Source organism: Mus pahari, chromosome 8 (assembly GCF_900095145.1).
Source record: "Mus pahari chromosome 8, PAHARI_EIJ_v1.1, whole genome shotgun sequence".
NCBI lineage: Eukaryota > Metazoa > Chordata > Mammalia > Rodentia > Muridae > Mus > Mus pahari.
The window spans coordinates 85,963,953-85,973,460 of record NC_034597.1 but is presented as its reverse complement, the minus strand read 5'-3'; positions in this window follow the sequence as shown (position 1 = coordinate 85,973,460).

The window sequence follows — 9,508 nt, the reverse complement described above, 5'->3', positions numbered from 1 at the left end:
GCATCATGAGGTATGCTTTTAAATCTGATTCTTGCTTTTTGGGTGTGTTGGGGTATTCCGGACTGACTGAGGTGGGAGTGCTAGGTTCTGATGATGGTGAGTGGTCTTGGTTTCTGTTATTAAGATTCCTACGTTTGCCTTTTGCCATCTGGTGATCTCTGGAGTTAGTTGTTATAGTTGTATCTAGTTGGAGCTTGTTCCTCCTGTGATTCTGTTAGCCTCTGTCAGCACTCCTGGGATTCCAGCTCTCTCCTGAGTCTCAGTGGTCAGATTACTCTCTGCAGGGAAGCTCTCCTCTATCAGGGAAGGTGCACAGAGGCCTGTTGTTCAGATCTGCCTCTTTGTTGAAGATGTAGGCCCCAAACAGGGCCTGTCCCAGAAGATGTGTTGCCTCTGCAGTTTATTCACTCACCTGCACAGACTAGCCACTGAGGGACCCTGGACACAATATTACTCTCTCACCTGCTCTGGTAGACAGAGCCCTCACAGGTGGCCATCTTTCCTCTGGTGAGGAAGGTACCCAAATTTCTGGAGCCTGAAACTGGGTCTGTCCCAGAAGTTAGTTTGCTTCTGTGTGTCTGGAAGCTATGTAGCTTCTGTTTTCTACATTCTTGCTAGTGCAGACTGGAGCCTAATCGAACTGGAGCAAAGATGGCCCTCCTACTGGTTCAGACCTGGAGACTCCTCCTGGGCAGACACCCCTCCTCCAGCAGGAAAGGTGCTGGATGACTGGAACCAGAAATGGGATCTTTCCCAGAAGCTGTGTCGCTTCTCCAGGTCGCCCTCTCCCTCGCAGTGCACCGGAGCAAAGATCACACTGAGTATTTCTTAAAAATTGTTGAGGTTATAGTTTAATTACAACAATTCTACTTTTCTTCCCTCCTTTTAAACCCTCTGTATACCTCCACCTGCTCTTCTTCCTGTCCAACGCCTTTTTCTTTTTTATTGGTTATTAATTCATTCATGGAATATATCTAACATAACACATAACATATAACACATAGTATATAATATATAGTATATAAAATAATGCATACATAACTTATGATACATATCAATTAAATAATATATTATATATAAATATATTCCGAAATATAACCTACTCAGTACATATAATGTTACTCCCATGTATATTTTCAGGGTTGAACAGTTACCACGGGATCACTAATTGGTGGCCTCTTCTGAGGAAAGACACCTCACTGTCTTCCAGATTCTTAGTTGCTTATAGTTCTTCCTGTAGGGCTGAGGCTTTCAAGGCTTTCCCCCATTCACTTAAAAAACAAAAAAAACATAAAACAAACAAAAAAATATTTATTTATGTTCCAGCTGTTCCCCACTCCTGATTCCCCTCCCAGAGTTCCTCATCCCATTCCTTCTTCCCTTTGCCTCTGAGAGAGTGCTCTTCCCATCCCCTCTCCCCCCCCACCTCCACTTCCACCCCCCTGTCTCAGCTGATTTGTGTCATCTTTGTTCAGTTCTTGATTATTGGGTGTCCATGTAAACCTTTTTAATAGAGAAGTTCAATATTCCAAATATGCCACTGGCTGATTCTGTGAGATACCAGGGAATCTAGACTTCTAAGCATTTACAAACTCTGCACTATATCTTGGAAACCCATGTTGCAAGTGGTTTTCTGTTTTTAACTAAACATACATATTGTGAATCTGTTAAACAAACTTTCAGTTCATTCAATTAAAACTAGATACTTTCTTTTTATCTTTGTTTACTTTTTCTTTCTTTCATTTTGTTTTCTTTCTTTTCTTTTTTTTTTTTTTTTTTTTTTTTTCGTCTTTTGAAGAGCTTTCACTTTGGCCACAACTAAACTCTAGAATAGAGTCTGATGCAAGAGAGGAAGTAAACATATATTGGCTGAACAAATACATTATGCTTTGAGTCCAAGGATGTATATTTTATAAACTTATTTTTGGCACCATTATGGTAGTAGATAATGCAAGTAATATGGATGCTTAAATTGGTCATTATGACCATTTGAATATTGAACAACACACTTCATCTGTGATTTATGTCTTTTGTGAGACTTGGCAGTAGAAATTAATATTCTAAAAGAAAAATGCCACTTGTGTATATCCACTGTTCTGTGCTCACCACCCTATCCTCATTGATAATACAATCTTTGTCCTACTGATACGTGCATTCATGTGTGTGTGTGTATGTGTGTGTGTGCTTGTGTGCACTCCTAAATTTAAGAACAACATACACTACTGCTTATTTTTTTCTCATTTATGTTTCTACACTAGTCAATACTGGCAAAGAAAGTATTCAGCAGGACCATTATTGACCTCCAGCAGATTTTGATTTATTGTTCACAGTTATTTCTGAAACAAATGGAACCGACACCCTACTTTATATCATCATCTTAGTGTAAGGAAGTAAAATATCTGTGAGCAACATATTGGCAGTAGGCATAAACAATTTCTCCCTGCTCTCACAAGAGCAGATTCAGCTGATAAACAGAAAGTGAAATGGTCTCCCTAAACTTATTCTAAAAGAAAATGCCACTTGTGTATATTCACTGTTCTGTGCTCACCACCCTATCCTCATTGATAATACAATCTTTGTCCTAATGTTATGTGCAATCATGTGTGTGTGTATGTGTGTGTGCTTGGAAAAATGTGTTAGAGCAAGAGGGTCATGACCATGTCAGCAAGAATTAAAACCACATCTCTGGTAAGTGATTTACACAGAGATCCCTGGTTATGCCTAAGGGACTATAAAGGTTCTAGGAATAATTATGATTTTTAAAAAGTCTAAGACATCTTTTCATTTGTTTAGTGTGTAATTTACTTTTGTTTTACTTCAGTAAAATATCATAATACCAAAGCAGCTTATAAAAAGGAAGGGCATATTTGATCTTATTGTTCCAGGCAGATAAGAGTCTCTCACTAGTATGGCAGGGAGGCAAGAGAGCAGGCAGGCATGGCAGGTGGAACTGCAAGTTGAAAGCTTCCATCTTACATCAAGAGAGCAAAGCAGAGAGAAGGAATTAAACACACTTTCAGTGACAAATTCCCTCAGCAAAGTCAGACCTGATATACAGAAGCAAACAGAGCCATCAACTGAAGACCTTCAAAACAGGAACCTATTAGGGACATTCTCATTCAAAAGGTCAGGTGTGGTTACCCAAAGAAATGAAAATAAAATGTAGAGTTGTGGAAAACAGAATGGTTTATCTACCATCTTAGAAATGTGTGTTTCTTTTCACACTTTTAGACTTGAGTTGGTAATGACCCAGAGTTTTAAAGATGGATATATACCTCTGAGAAAGAACGCTATATTCACCTTAAAGGCTTAATAGAACAATAGTCCTGTATTTCCTTCCTGTATTATGTATCATTTCTAGTATCTGACAGACAATTTAAGCTCACAATGCCTGGTAGTAAATAAATTTACATTATTTTCTTATTGGCACATTTCCCATTGGCTTTCAAAATGTATGATATCCCTCTCCCACATAAACAGAATTTTGACCCCTTAGAAATCTTCGATCAATATTCTTTTTTTCATTAACATCGTTGTTTATTGAATGAATTAAAAACAATTGATTTTAATGTATTTTCTTACCCCTAAACAATGAACTACAATAAAATGCATTTTAGGAATGTGTTTTCTCAAAATTCTACAGTGCAACAAGACTTTTAAAAAATTTTGCATAATGATAAGACTGAGAATAATATATTGAGATTTGCAAATGATTGAAATATGATGAGATGGCCTATTGTTTTCAATCAAACAAATACTTTTCTACAATACCTGTGAATGTTTCTGTCCTCTTTCTGTAATGGAAACAAAATTAAAGCAGACAATTGTCCAATGAAAGGACATGTCCTGGTGAAGCTAGAAGGAAAACAAGAGAAAAGACAAAAGGAGCAATGTGTTATATTTATGATTGGTAGACAGTAACGATAATTACCACCTTGGAATATAGTTGTCTTGCTAGAGGGATAACTTAGCATGCAGAAGGCACTGCATCTAATATTCCATTCCATATGTACCACGTGTGGTGACACGTTCTTAACACCAATACTCAGGATGTGGAGGTAGAAGAATCACAAGGTCAAGGTCACTTTTGATTATATTGAAAGTCTAAGGCCTGGTCTAGAGTAGACCCTGTCCAAATATTTATACCTATACTTGTTTATAAATAAAAAAGTTTATCATGACAAGAGAAAATTTGAAAGCTTTCTTCAGTGTTAATAAACTTATATGCTTCAAGTAAAATATACTTTAAGTAATTTATAACATTCAAGCGTAATATACATCCTTTTAAAAAACGTTATCAAGTGCCATTCTGATAAACTATAAACTCCTTCATATAGACTTTGAGTCATACTGAAATTCAGTATACATACAACCCTTATGACTTAATCTTTCAATACAGGTCACTTGTCCTTCCCTGGCTGTACTGAATTGCATGATTTTTTTTTTTCTTTTCTGAATTATTGTCTTTGTTTCAGCTTTACTTCTTTTCCACAGATACAAGCTTTTATATGTTCTTCACATTCTCAAATTTTCTTTATTCTTTGCCTCAGTTTGCATTTTGTAGAACATACCCTGAGGAAGAGGATAAACAAAGTGGTTTGCGGGAAGGGCTAGCAGTAGAATGAAGTGAAATGTGTTGTAGAAAGCAAGGTGCTGTGGAATGTGCTGTGAAGCCAGGATAAATGGCATCAAAGGTGTTGCACAGGCCATGAGCAAATGAGGCCAAGAGGGTGTTTATTCAGAATCTCACAGCTGTTCTACTGTAGCCAGTCACTTATTTATCTTCAGAAGGATGTTTACCTTAATTATCCCTGTCATGCCAGCAATACTTATCACCAGATTTTAGTTGACAATTTTTGTGTGTTTCACCTTGTAGACAAAAGCTTAGAGTTCTAAAAATTAATAATTATGCTATTACAAAATAGAGTTCTCAATGTGAATCTAAAAACTAAAATGTATATTAAATTTTAATAAATATATAATATACATGTATTTATTTCCAACTCTGTCTTAACAAAACTGCATTGCAAGGATATTTATGAGGGACATTGTGAACAATCATGCACATAGGCTTTTATATTTTCAGTACAACTCTGGAAGATTAATTTGAGAGTGAAGTAAGCAATTTAGGCAAAGCTGCTTTTCATGTTTCTGTTTTGTTTTATTTTGCATCCTGAATGAGGACTGAGAAAAAACTTTATTATTTTAGTTTTCATCTGCATTTTACTGTTACACTGTCAAATATTATATAGTGTATCACAGCAAAGGCGAGAACGTTAACCTTACAACTTCTTTGAATGTTAATGATGATGTTTCTCATTATTTGTTTTTGCAAGAAAGTATTATGCCAGTTTAGGAAAACAACAAAGTTTGTGGAACACTTTATCACCTATTTATCTTAAACAAAAGTTCCATCATATTTCAATATAGTACAATATTGCAGTACAGAATTATGCAAACTAAAAGACATTTCCACCTGCAGAAAAGCTTATTGTCATTACAGGAGCTGAAGAATGAAGCACCCTAGGAAATTCCCCTGTGTTGCACTAAAACAATGAGTTTTGCAACCATTTTCTATCCGTCGTTTTAATGGCTCAGAGATGATCAAATATGTTTTCATCCTGTGCAGATTTGCTGGCCAATATGACAACAAGCAATATACTATTGATCATAACGGAAGAAAATCAAACAAGTCCAAACACATGGGAAACAAGAAAACTTCATTACAAAGCAGCATTATTCAGAAACTATTTTTGAAATACTTAAACAAATATTGATCACACAGTCATCTGTAATTACGTATCAAATTCAAATATCAATATACATCAAATATCAAATTCATCATTGTTTGTTCATGTAGACTGTGATCCTTATGTTTATAACTCTGGCTGTTAGTACTCAGAATGTGTTAAGTCTTTCTCTCTACAAAGGAAATCATTGCTTGACCCAAACAAATTCAGAGAATAATACCTTCTCACAAGGTAGGACAGGCTCCCCTCTTAGTTCTACACAAACATCTGAGAATTCAAGGGAGATACTTGCTATATGCATCTAACTTCAGGACCACTGTGATATACCTTGATGGTACCATATGGCAACCCCCATCCCCAAAATGAGTTAGAAGGAAACGGTAGGAGAAAGGGAAATAAATGGGTTTGATAAGTGAAGTCTCTCAGGGCTGAAAAGTGGAGGCTGGCTGTATTTCTTAGATCAGTACTTATTTATTCTCCAATGCTGCCTTAACCACTTGAACATTAAAATTACAATAAATAACTATTACACACTAAGGACCTTTCTGATATATTAATATTAATGTTGAATAAAATTTCCATAATATTTTACTAAGAGAGATTGTATTCCAAATGCATTGTGATTAAACTAGAATTTGAACTTTTGGGCAGATCAGACACAAAACCTAAATATTTTACATGTCTTTTGGTATTTTATAATTATTTTAAATGATTGCTTATCTTATTTTAGGAATTGATTTGAAAATGCCAAAGTTTCAATCTCTCTAGGAGTTTAGGTTGGTTTTGAAAAAATAATTTTCTTTTCTTTTCTTTTTTTTCTTTCTTTCTTTCTTTTTTTTTTTTTTTTGATTTAGAACTTAGACATTTTAATCATTAAAATGAATTAAGAATCATACTGTCTGGACAGTAAAAATATAAAACTAATAAAAAACATCATATTGTCAAAAGACAATTGTAGGGACTGGAGAAATGGCTTAGTGATTAAGAGCACTTGTCGTTCTTGCATATAATTTGGGTTTATTCTTCAGCATGAACATAGTGGATCACAACAGCCTGCTGTACAAGCATACATGCAGACAGAACACACATACATGTAATAAAACAAAGGTAAATCTACACACATCCAAAATGTGTAATGGAAAGTAAAATATCTTTATAATTAGGTATTATAAAGCCATTTTCTAAGAGCAGTGAGTGCCTCTCTATACAGTGTTAATTTCTTATTGCCACCCATGGATTTCAACATATACTCTAGTTATCCTTCATTTTGACTTAATTTAAAATGGGTATAAATTCAGAGCTAGAGAAATGGCTCAAGGAAAAAGAGGACTGACTGCTCTTCAAGAAAACTGATCTTCAGTTTCCATAAGTTATATGTGGGCTTACAACCTTCTATATCTCTAGTTGAGTTCCAGAAAACTCTAGTTCTGATATTCTCTTCTGGCCTCCATGGGCTACAATTAGTCTAGGCAAAAACCATCTATATACATAAAATATTTTTAAAAATGGGTTTCTTTCACATACATAGACATTAAAAATATATGTAACCAATTGGAAATTCTATAAGCTTAAGTTAAAGTGCATGATCGTAGAAAGTATATTTTGCATAAAGTTGAGAATGGTAACCCTATGTGTTTATATTTTCATTTTATCACATCTAAACTTTACTGAAAATGTAAATTACTACAATGCTTGAAAAATGCAAATATTTTACAAAATGGGTATAAAATGGGAGACTAGATAAGAGAATTACTTTATACATTATGAAAACTTTCAACCTGGCCACAGAAAATAGGGAAGTAGGGAGACAGAGGTAAAAGACAAGAATGGAGGAGGAAGGAGAGTGGGAGGGGATGGATGAGGGAGGGAAGGAGGAGAGAGTAAGATTATTTTATTTAGTATTACCCCTTATTATTTAAGAATGTTTATATGTTTTGAAGTGCTCTTCCCTTGTAGGCAGTGAATGATGCTTAGGAAATATAATGGAATTTCATATATGGCTGTTTTGTCGTTTTCTCTTTTTTTATTTAATAATGGATATGTTATCCAACCATTAGGTAGACTAGATTTATTTAGTTCCTGTGACCGCAAACCCACTTATTTGATATATACAGATTTTTGTTTCATATTGAAGGAAGGTGGCCCTGAAAAGCTTTGTGTGTGCTCTGGTAAACAAGATAAGAGAGTTCAGCTGCTTTTTTTTTTTTTTTTTTTTTTTTTGCTTATTCATAATAATAGGCAACAAATGTTTTAGGAACCAAAAATACATGTAAATTTAGCAGGCAATGACTCTACTAATTACAAAAACACTTCTGTATAAGGACCATATTCAGCTTAAGATAATATGTTTTATGTTATGAACTGGTATAACTCTCACGTAATGACTATGAAAAGAATTAAACCCATCATTATATTATTATTATTGTTAACTTAATGTCATATTTATAGGGAAAGAGATTGATTTGTTAACCTTCTTACTATAAAAGTATTGAGCTTTCATGGGAGCAAATATATAGCAAACTACAAATGTTTGCATAAAAGTATATATAGGTATCATCGATCAGTGATTTGCCCATTGTGCTGTCTTGCTAACCCACAGTATGTCAAATTCTATAATTCGAATGAGTTTAAAAACCATTCAAAACAAATCATAGAAGAGACAATTAAAATTATAATGTGAAATGCTATGAATGAAATATAGACATTTCCATATATACTTTTTTTTCAATAACTTTAATAACTTTACCTGGAGTAGTTGAAGTTGAATTTATATGAATGAATCTTCTTAAGTTTCTATTTTTCATTACAAGTATAAGTTGTCTATATGTATGTATTTCCCTGGGTCTAAGGACCCTGTGGAGGTCAGAATAGTGCATCAGATTCCTTAGAGGTGAAGCGTAAGTACCTGATATGGACCATAGATGGGTGCTGGGAACAGAACTCATATTCTCAGTGATAACTTTAAGTACCCCAGTCAGTGAGCCACATATGCAGACCACTTAAAACGATTCTGTAAGTGCTAAGTTACTTGTGCAGTTTCATTTAAGATTGTCTTGACGGAGGTTAAAAAAGTGTGTAGTAATATTAATTTTATTTTTATTTTAATTTATACCCAAAGTTATTCAAATGAATGCATTTTATATGGTTAGGCCCATTTGATAAATGAAACCACTAAGATTAAATTATATGTTTAAATAACATGTTCATTTTTGACATTGCTTTTATAAAAAGACAGATATTTAACATTAAAATTTAAATTTACCTATATATTTTCAGTATCAGCTTCACAATATAACAACAGAAAATCTGGTATTTTTAGAAAGCTGTCATCATACATGTAAAATGATTTTGCTTTATGTTTAAGAATAGTTGGTGATATCAATACTTTTCAAAATATTCCACAAAATAATAACAGAAGGAACACTATTCAATTCATTCTAATAAGCCACAATTATGCTTATACCTAAACCACACAAAGACACAACAAAGAAAGAGAACTTCAGACCAATTTCCTTATGAATATCCATGCAAAAATACTCAATAAAATACTCGTGAACTGAATCCAAGAATGTATCAAAATAATCGTCCATCATAATTAAGTATGCTTCATCCCAGGGATGCAGGGATGATTCAATATACAAAAATCTATCAATGTGATCCACTATATAAACAAACTCAAAGAAAAAAACCACATGATCATCTCATTAGATGCTGAGAAAGCATTTGACAAAATCCAACACAATTTCATTGTAAAAGTG